At 46.4% G+C, this 10,929-nt stretch overlaps 1 long non-coding RNA gene and 1 other non-coding gene across 2 annotated transcripts; one reads left to right on the plus strand and one right to left on the minus strand.

The window, feature by feature from the left end:
- Positions 1–1,052: 1,052 nt before the first annotated feature.
- Positions 1,053–10,543, minus strand: LOC138987244 (uncharacterized). The gene is made up of 3 exons (XR_011463711.1): positions 9,961–10,543; positions 4,118–4,432; positions 1,053–1,173 (listed from the first exon to the last, which is right to left on the minus strand). It is a non-coding gene; the product is annotated as an uncharacterized lncRNA (long non-coding RNA).
- LOC138987396 (U6 spliceosomal RNA) lies at positions 8,210–8,312 on the plus strand. Its single transcript, XR_011463872.1, has one exon. It is a non-coding gene; the product is annotated as a U6 spliceosomal RNA (small nuclear RNA).
- Positions 10,544–10,929: the final 386 nt, after the last annotated feature.

Genomic DNA, 10,929 nt, shown 5'->3' on the forward strand with positions numbered 1-10,929 from the left:
TTCCTTTTGTCTCTGGGAGCCAGAGAGAGAAGAAAATGCCAGAAACCAAAATGGTACAAAAGAAGGACTTTCTGGAAGTAGGGAGGCTGAAGAAGGAGACAAAAGGGTGGGGAGACTAAAGTGTTAAGTTTTACAGTTTTGCCAAAGGGTCTTTTCTTGACTTGAACCTGTTTCACTCTATCTGCTAGGCAGGATGGTGAAATTTCCCTGAAATAGTAAGTAAACTTCTTGAACTTTTCTCGTTTGAGGAATAAAAAGAGAAGGAGAATAGAAAGATCCCATGCTGCTGTATAGAAATGAAAGAAAAACCACACATACTAATGTGGGCATCTAATGTGTATCAAAACTTTGTGTCTATAGTATACCTCACTGAATACTAACAGAACATGCACACACACACACAGTAGATTTTGTTACACAAAGGGGTAAAGCAGATACCTGGGCTGAGATTAGGACCTGTGTTCCTGCCACTTACAAACTAACCTTGAGTGTAGGTATATAATGTAAAGTGAAAGTGTTAGTCACTCAGTCACATCTGACTCTTTGTGACTCCATGGACTGTAGCCTGCCAGGTTCCTCTATTCATGGAATTCTCCAGGCAAGAATACTGGAGTAGGTAGCCATTCCCTTCTTCAGGGGAACTTCCCGACCCAGGAATCAAACCCAGGTCTCTTGCATTGCAGGCAGATTCTTTACCATCTTAACTGCCAGGGAAGCCCAGAATATAACATAATGTTAAAAAATACTCATATCCCCATTTTACAGATGGGGAAACTGAGATACAGGGAAATTAACTAAGTTCTCCAGGGTCATACTAGTAGTGAGTAAAGTAATAGGACTTCAGACCCAAATCTGTCTGAATTCAGAGCATGGACCCTTTCATCACACCACTCTGCTTTTTTTTTTCTTCTTCCTCATTTTTGAGACCAGATTTCATCTCTCTATAGTATCTACTGTCTGAACTTCTGTAAAAATGGAACCTGATGTCATATCCTCCAGGATTATGATTATCTACTATAATGTTAGAATTAAAATAGTCATAACTCCAAGCATGCTTTCTTATTCATTCATTTAATACATTTATACTGAATCTACTTTTCCCAGACACAAGGTCCCGAGGGTGGAGCAATGAAAAAGGCAGCCATTTTCTTCTCATGGAGTTTTCAGGGTAGCCTGAGAGGAAAGCAGGAAATTAAATATATAATTCTTATATAAGAATTACACAACAATCAGTTTATTACAATGGCAGTAAATACTATAATAACAATAGCTAACACCTCAATTAAACTTACTTTGTGCCAGGGATTATTCTGAGTACCATATATTCATACAGTTTTACTCATTTATTTCTTACATGCCAGTGAGGGAAGTGAAGAAATCAGCAAAGTCTTCCTGAAGGAAGTGTCAGCTTATTCTAGAAACAGGAAGAGTTAATTTTGTTGAGAAGAAAGATCAGGAGTTTGAGTCTAGGGTGGTGCAGTCCATGTATTCACTAGCCACATGAAGCTTTAGAGTACTTGAAATGAGGCTAGGCTGAATTGAGGTGTGATATGAGTGTAAAATACATTCTGGGTTTCAAAGACAGTATAGGAAAAAATAAAGTAAAATATCTCATTGATTTTTGTATTGATTACATGTTGACAAGATGCTATTTTGGCTATAATGGGTTAAATCAAATCTATTAGTAGAACTAATTTTGCCTATTTCTTTTTACTTTTGTTTTAATGTGGCCACCAGAAAATTTTAAATAACATGTGCAGCTGATATTCTATTTTGATTGGACAGTGCTGCTGTAGAAGCCTGGGGCGTGTCAGGGAGCAGGGGCATCAGGGAAACTAGAGCCTGGAGGAGGCATGGAGAATGATGGGAAAAAAGAAAGAAGGATGCTGAGGCAAATGTAAACAGCTCACCGTCTGTCCTGCAGGTTAGAAAAAGTAATTATAACCTGTATTAACTATCTGAGATGGATGGCCTGACTAACCTACTGAAAATTGTCTCTCAGAACCAGCTCCGGCTGTGAGCCAGATTAACACTATTCTTAAACTTGGTATTGTAGATGGAAGAGGCAAGAACAGGACAAAAAAGTAAAGAAAAATGGAGGGACATTTTAGGGTAAAAGTCAAACCCTGTGAATGGTCGCTCCACCCCAGCCCTATAACACCTTCCTGCCTGCCTCTTACCTCTCTGTCCTCAATCTCCTGCTCAGCTCTTTCCATACCCCGCCCCACTCAGTTACACTCACCTCTCCGTGGGGCCTCGGATATGCTAGGCATGCTCCTACCTCAGGACTTTCGCTCCAGCTGTTCCCCTTACCTGAAAACTCTCCTCTCTGGTATCACATGGTTGCCTACCTTAACTCTTGGTTCAAATGTCACCTTCCCAACAAGGCCTACCTTGACCATGTTGTTTAAAATTGTACTCAGTGGCACCCCCTTACCTTACTTGGTTTTTTCCCCCATAGGATTTATAATTTATTTCTAGCATACTATTTTCCTAAGTTTATTGTTAATCTGCCTACTAGAAAGCATTCTCCCTAAGACATTGACCCCAGTTTTATTTCCCTTATGACCCCCAATCCCCAGCTGGTAGGAGTAAGTGTCAGTGGCACTGATCAGTGTGTTACTGGTCATTAAATAGGAATCCTCCATGCACTCTCCTCTCCTGAAGAAAAGGACTTTTTTCTCCCTTTCCTGGAGATGGACTTGATTAACATTGCTTTCCACTCAGCTTTTACTCCTCAGGGTTCTGCCCTGTTCTGGATCCCAGTTCTACCCGCGAAAGGGTAGAGAAACGGCTGCTGCTACCAGACAGCTTCGGGGGCTGGGAGCTGGGATTCCTGGTACCCTCCGGGCTTTGCCCAGGCGCAGATCAGGGGTTCCGGACTCTCTTGAGAGGCTGAACAAGCTACTTGGTGGATCAAGGAGGAAAAGGAGGGAGACAGTTGTCCCATACTGGGCAGTGGTTTTCAAGCCTGGGTACGGGGACTAGATATATCAACATCACCTGGGAACTTAAAAGAAACACATAGCCTATGGCTCCAACCTAAACCCACCAGTCAGAAACAGGAGGGTGGGGTGGAGCGTCATCGACTTAATTAAATCGTTCAATTAAATAAATGAACAAAGCCTCATTCTGATTCTGATGCACTCAAGTGTGAGAAGCCTCCGGCTAGGGAAAGGAGGCACTCAGAGCTTTGAAGGCAGGGAGGGACTTTAAAAAGTCAGGCCAGAGGACAGGTCCCTCGGGCAGGCTAGCTCAGGGTGGGTTCCCTGCACCGGAGGCAGCGCGGGGTGGTCTGACCTGGGAAGTTAAAGGCCAGCGTTGTTCGCAGGTCCTCCACCCCCACCCCAGGAAAGTCCCGCGGCGCGGCCGTGACCTTCTGACGGCCACGGCCCTCTCCAGGCTGGGCTGTCTGGAGCCCTGGGCGCAGGCGCTGCACTCGGGGTGCGCTCTGTTCACCACAGCCAGGCCACCGCCCCTCCCGCTGGGGTCCCCCCCACGCCCCCCCCCACCCCCCCGCCGAGTCCTTGGGCTTCAGCCAGCAGAGTCCCTCCCTCTGCCCCCGGCTGCCAGCCGCCTCAGGCCCCTCTGGCTGTCTTCTCTATCTTTGATGGAGCTCTGTCTCTATTTTTCTCTCTTCCTGCCCGATGTGTTCTCCTTGCCTCTCTTTATTTTTCATTCTCATACTTTTTTTTTTTTTTTAAACAGTTACTAAGCTCCCATGATGTGCCCTGGGTGGTCCTAGGCTCTGGGCAGTGAGCACTGAAAACAAGCAAACCTGTGGGCAGGGAGCTTACTGGGTCTTGAATCCATCTCTCCCCACCTTCCTCTGCTGCCTCTGCACCCCAGCTCTCCCCTGCCTTCTCAGCACTGGCTGTTCTTCCCTCTACCTCTCCTGGTCATATCTAAAGGAACTTTTCTTTGGGTCCCATGGTAGGAAAAAAAAGCCTACTTCTGTCTGTTATAAAGTTGCAGTTAAAATGGCAATCTTACCTTCAAGGACACTAGTTTCAAATGTTAGCCGCTATGGACACCTCAACCAAAATTAGTTTATTAGTTTAATGCAGACAGTCAGATCCTATGAGGTCACCTAGTATCTACCTATTAATACACTGACCTTTGTGCTGCTGCTGCTGCTGCTGCTAAGTCGCTTCAGTTGTGTCCAACTCTGTGCGACCCCATAGACGGCAGCCCACCAGGCTCCGCCATCCCTGGGCTTCTGCAGGCAAGAACACCGGAGTGGGTTGCCATTTCCTTCTCCAGTGCATGAAAGTGAAAAGTGAAAGTGAAGTCGCTCAGTCGTCCAACCTTTGTGCTAGACAGTCATTGGAGAAAATGCATGCGTGCATCCAACGATGTATTGAAGACTTAGTCTTCGCTGGAGATTGTTCAGAAGGAGCTCTGTCCAATAGATGGTGTGCTTCACAGCGCTCTGAAAAAATTAAAACAATGATGCAGAGTGACCAAACAATGCCGCATTTAACCCTTTCAACCTCTCTTCTAGGTGAATAAGACTGTATAATAATTTGATAGATATGGAAACTGAGGCTGAGAGACCATGCACCTTGTCCAAGTACCTATAACTGAAAAGCTGCATGACCAAGATTTAACCCCCTGTATGACTGACTCCTGAGTTGGTTCCCATTAACCTTCAAGGCCAGCTTGGAGGGAAGGGTACCACAAAGAAGATGGAGGTGAGGAAGGAGGAGTGGAATGGCTCTAGAGAGAAAACTTCTGAGTACTAAACTGAGGTTTGGGTGATGCTGTGTGTTATTAATGAAGTTTCATGATCTCTCTGGATCCTCCTTATAGGTAAAATGTAGAGCTTGGCTCTTTGGCTACAAAAGCCTCCTTCAGATATAATATATAGGTTAGCACATAGGGTCTGGAGCCAGACTAGCCGAGCTGGAAATTTGCTTCCACTACTGACTTGCTGCGTGATCTTGGATAAGTCACTTAAGCCTTCTGGGCCTCAATTTTATCATCTGAAAGATTGCTATAATGGTTACTGCTTCCCTGGGCAGATAACAGGTAAACAGTTTTTAAGGTTAGGAAGGCTATTTAGCACAAAGTAAGTACCCAGTGAATGTTACCTGGTTCTTTTGTTATCCCAGCTCTAAATGGAGGCTTCTTCACCCAGGCCAGGAACCTGTCACGCTGCAGCCCAGGCCTATCTCATGCCTGGCTCATGCCCAGTCTAAGCCCTTTCTTTCGCAAAGAAATGAAAGTCATGATCTCTAGGTCCTGATTGTGAAGAAACCAGGATATCCTAGGAGTCTTGGAACCCAGTGGATTTTCAGTCTGGCTCACCCACAGAGGAGATAGTTTAGTATAGAAGAGTTAGAAACTTTTCATCATTAAATGTATCTGCTTCCACAAAGGTTTTATGCAAAACTCAAAGCATGTTATCTTCCTTTCAGGTGGGCTAGACTAGAATCCAAAGTCAGCGAAGACAGTTTTGCATGCATGCCTGCTCAGTTGTATCTGACTCTGTGACCCCTTTTCACCAGGCTCCTCTGTCCATGGGAATTCCCAGGCAAGAATACTGGAGCGGGTTGTCATTTCCATCTCCATGGGATCTTCCTGACCCAGGGATCCTGACTGCATCTCTTTCGTCTCCTGCATTGGCAGGCAGATCCTTTACCAGCTGACCCACTGGGGAAGCTCAGTATTACGTTGTGCCAAAGAGCAGGTCCTTTGTGTGGTGGTTGATTGATCATCCTAGTGGGAGGACCTTAACTGGTTTTGAGTTTCGATTTTCTTTATTTTAAAATGAGCTTGACAGCAGCATCTATCTCATGGCAAATTTGTAGAAATGAAATGAAAAATTGCATACAAGCATTGAACACAGTGGCTAGCACACAGTAATCATAGGATGGATATTGGCTATGGTCATAGTAATAGACCTCATGGATTTTGTACTTTGAATTTTAGTTTCCTCATCTAAAAAATGGGAACAAAAATATTATATATACAGTCTGCCACATACTGTCTTCCTAAAGGGATAGAGAAGTGTGTTGAACATCATAAACCTTCACATAAGTATGAGGGAACAGTCCCTGGCATTTTTCCAATGTGTAGCTTGTCTCCCCTTTCCCAGCTCCCAGCCCTGCCGAGCAGTCACACAGAGCCACGTACCATCACCTGCACAGGTGTCTGCTGTTTCATGCCCCAGTGCCTGTGATCTTTGCACAACTCAATTTCTCTGTCTGGTATGCCCTTCCCCTCATCCTTCAACTTACATACCTCTTGCAGGATGCCTAAGAAACCTGACTCATTCTCCAAGGCCCAGCTCCCAAGGGTCTCCTCTCTCAAATCCTCTTAGATCCAACCAGCCAGTCAGTCATCTCATCCCTGCTTTGTAACCCACTGTAATGGTTCAGACTGCCATCACCTTGCATTACAACTATTGTTTAACCTTCCATTTAATGGCAACAAGGATGAAGCACATAAGTTCTGGAACCTGAGTTCCAGTCCTGACTCTCACACGTATTAGCTGTGTTACCTGGGTAAAGTATAACTTACCTTCTCTGTGCCTTAGTTTCCCTGTCTGCCAAGTAGGGATGATAATAATATCTCCCTCATATGGCTGTTGTTGAGGCGAGTCACCCTTAAACAGAATAGTGGCTGGTGCATAGTAAGTACTGTGTAAATTTCAACTTTCATTAGTGTTTCTGTCTTTCTTATCTAACGGCACAGACTGGGACTTTTCCTCAGTACCTACAGTGAGCCCTGGCACACAGGAGGAGCTCAGCAAATGATTGTTGAATGAGTGGCTCAGAATCCCAAGGTCATAAATTCTTCTGTCTCCATTCAGTCATCTCTGCTCCCCACCAGATCCTGCCTGCCCTCCACTTCTCCTTAGAAGTGGGTCTTTGTAGCTTCCGGTCTCCTTTTAGTACCGGTGCTGCTTTCTCCATCAGAGGTTTCCCCTCCTCTTGTCCAGCTTCCTCCTTGGCTTTTCTGACCCTGCGTTGTCTTCTCCCACCGGAGCCCACAGCCCTTCTTCAGACCCCACCTGCCAACACATTGTTCCCCCCCATGCAGCCTCTGCTTCTGATCCTTCCGGAGTTTGTATTCTCTACTGAATTAATTCCAGAGCTTTCCAGGTCCTCCAGTATTTGGATCCCCACCACCATGAATTTATCTTCTCAAGAAGGGTTTGCTTGGGTGCTTCTCTGAGCATGGTGAAGACCTCACCATCCTACCATCCAGTCATCTATCCACCCATCCATCTCCCCACTTATCCTCTCACCCAGAGCACCCATACATCTGTTCACCCACCTACCACTCATCACCTTTCTGTTATTTATCCATCTTGACCTATCTTCTCACCTACCCACAGACCCACCAGCCAAATTACCGTCCATCCATGCAGCCTTCCATTCATCCCTCTGTTTATCCACCAGATCAATTAACATTCACTATATACACCCCCCTCTCCAGTCACTATATGGAATACAGACTTGAACAAGAAAAGCTGGTTTCCTATTTCACGTAGTTAAAAATCTACCTGGGGAAATTAGAAAACGGAACCACAATTTGTGGCCAAAGGTAGTTTGTGTCATATGGGTGCTATGGCAGGTTATTAGAGTCCATAGGTGAGCTTCAGGGATCTGGAATTCCGTGGGTGACAAGGTGTGCATGGTGTCTGTTTATATATGTGTGTGTTTTCAGGGAAGAGGCTCATGGCTTTCACGACATTCTCAAAGGGGGGTCCCTAGGAAGCACTAGAGGCTGCATAAGGAGAAGCGTGAAGAAGAGATAGCCCTAGTTCAGGGCCTTGAGGTGGAGGAAAAGTGGAACTAACATTGATTTTAGGCCCACTGTATTATGAACTGAATGTTTGTATCCCCTTAAATTCATAGCTTAAAGCCCTAACCCTAAGGTTGGGAGGAAATTAGGTTTAGATGAGATAATGAGGGTGGAGCCCCTGTGATGGCATTGTTATTGTTGTGTTAGTCACTCAGTTGTGTCTGACTCTTTTGAGACCCCATGGACTGTAGCCCGCCAGGCTCCTCTGTCCATGGAATTCTCTAAGCAAGAGTACTAGAGTGAGTAACCATTCCCTTCTCCAGGGACTCTTCCTGACCCAGGGATCAAACCCTGGTCTCCTGCCTTGCAGGCAGATTCTTTACCTTTTGAGCCACCAGGAAAGCCACTATGATGAGATTAGTGATTAATGACCTTATAAAAAAAAATGAGGATGTTCTTACTTTGGCAGTAGTATACTAAAATTGCAAGGATACAGAGGATTAGCATGGCCCCTGCTCAAGGTTGATACACAAATTCATGAAGCGTTCCATATTTTTCTGTGACAATCTAAAGGGATGGGACGGTGGGGGGTGGGAGGGAGGTTCAAGAGGGGGAAACATACGTATAGTTATGGCTGATTCACGTTGTATGGCAGAAGCCAGCACAACATTGTAAAGCAATTATCCTCCAACTAATAAATTTAAGAAAAAAAAGAAGAGGAGGAGACATCAAAACTTCCTCCCTCTGCCATGTGAGGATACAGCAGGAAGACAGTCATCTACAAGCAAGGAAGAGGGTCCTCACCAGACCTGACCATGTAGACAGACACCCCGATGTCAGACTTCCAAGCCTCCAGCACCATGAGAAATAGATGTCTGTTGTTTAAGCCATCCAGTCTTTGGCATTTTGTGATAGTAGCCTGAGCTGACTAAGGCTCTATATGCTAGGCACCACTTCTTCTAGTTACGGAAACTTAGACATGTCCTTATCTGGAATATAGGAATGAAAGAGAAATATGGCCAAGGAAATGAGCTTTCCCCAAGCACCAGCTAGGCAGAATCTTCTTATTGAACACTTACAACAACCTTTCAAATCGGCATATTATCCCTATTTTACAGAAGAGGAAGCTCAGAGAGGTAAAGTAAGGACCACAGTCACACTGTCATATGGGGCACAAAGGATGTGAATCCAGGTCACTGGGGCTCTAGGGCCCAGGAGCTCTGCCCCTCCCCCAGGCTTGTTTATGGATCAAGGGTGACCCTGAGTGAGTGAGTGCTTTTGAGCTGTAGAACCCCGCTCAGGCTAAGAGAAGATGCGGTTGTTGTCTGTGCTTAGAGAAATGTTAAAAGAATTTTACAAGCCTCAGGAATTGCTGTCATTAAAATTTCAACAACCTTTTCCTGCAGATTCTGCCCATGGAAAAGGTCAGTGAGTGTTGGTTCTCACCCAGGGAGTGTTATCACAGTGGTTTCCAGGAACAAGGCTGGCACAGGGCAGACACTTAGGAAGCACTCATAGGTGGGTCTGTTGACAGAAAAGTGCCCTCAGCCCCCAGCCAACCTCTGTGGCCCCCGTCTGCTGGGGGAGTAGGGGTGGGCAGCAGCCTGTTCCATCACAGCTGGCAAAATAGATGTCACCTTAAAACTGCCCCAATGCTTGGAACCAGGGGCCCCACCAGCAGGGTGTACCGTCACTCAGGTCCAGGGGTTTCTGAAACTTCAAGAAAGCTTGTGTCCAGGCCAGCTGCCCATCCAGACTCTCTCCAGGCTGCCACTACTGCCTTCCCTCACTGAAGGAGTTCAAACCCAGGTTGAAAACCACTAGACTTCTTGCAAAAAGGAGATTGAACTGAATGACCCTTCAGCTCCCTTCTGGTCATGTAAGACTGGGATGAATTAAGGGAGAAAATGTTTTTTCAACTAAAACTCTTTTCTCCTTGAAGGCAAGGACCGTGTAATTTGTTGATTTGGCCTTATAACCAGATATACCCTCCCTCACCATCCCCTCAGCCACCACCCTAGTCTGAGACACGCTGGTGTGACCCTGAACCACTCCCGCTGCTTCCTCACTGGTCTCCCTTTACGCAGTCTATTCCGTCCCGGTCAGACTGGCCTTTCTAAACGGATTGTATTAGACCTCTGGCCTTCTCCTTGCTGAGTTACAAGGCCAAAAGTTTTTACCAACTTCTCCGCATTCTTAACTTACCTCTTTACACTCTGTGCTATTCCACCGATGCTCTGGCCAGCTCTACACCTCCCCCAATTCATGTTCTCCTGGGCTGTTTTTCTGCTCCCAGAACCCTCAGATTCCCCAGTGAACTCCTCTTCAGCCACTCAACAGGGAGCCAACTGTTCCCCTGAATCTGGGTAGGTGGCCTTCTCTGCGCTCCACAGTACCTGCAGGCTTCTTCACTCTGTATTGTAATTTTCTGGTCCATTTTCTGTCTCTCCCACCAGCTGTAAGCTCCGGGCAGGCTACATCTGTGATTGCTTGTTTATCATATTCTCAGTGTCCAGCCTACAAGACCTAAGACCCTCACTCGTAAGAGGTGCTTAATGAACACATTTGCATTCCTTCCAGCACGACTCTACTTGGAGGCAAGGTCAGATTCCTTGCCCCCACTCTTGAGAGGCCTCTCTGCAGAGGCCCCCAATGTGGAAACCATTAGCGCGCCCTCCCCCTGCCCTTAACTGAATTTGCTCGGAAGAGGCAGGAGCTTTTGGAAGCACCTGAATCCGATTATAGAGCTTGGAAGCAAAGCCAGGCATAATTGGGCTGCCTCACCCACCCCACCCCACCCCCCTTTTTTAGCCAGATGACCAGCATCCTACCCCCGCAAGCGGCCCTCCTGCTTCTCTGCTAGCCTGTGCTGGCTTGACAGCTCAGCCACCACTGAATGGGCAGCTGCAGCCGCATTTAGAGAGGGTGAGGCAGAGACACTCACTTCAACTCTGACATTCAGTCCGTCTCCTGTGACTCAGGTTGCCCCTGGGGCTGCAGGACACGAGCAGGGCTAGCCCTTTCATTAGATATCTGTGACATGGGAAAAGGTCAGACAAGTGGACTGTGCTGCTGAGTCACCGAGCGTGAGTGTCCATCCTGGCAACCTGCCCATCGCAAGGGGTACCCGTTTGCCCTTTGAAGGTGGTTTGATTCCTGGGATAGATTCAATGC

Source organism: Bos mutus, chromosome 3, assembly GCF_027580195.1.
Source record: "Bos mutus isolate GX-2022 chromosome 3, NWIPB_WYAK_1.1, whole genome shotgun sequence".
Taxonomy (NCBI): domain Eukaryota; kingdom Metazoa; phylum Chordata; class Mammalia; order Artiodactyla; family Bovidae; genus Bos; species Bos mutus.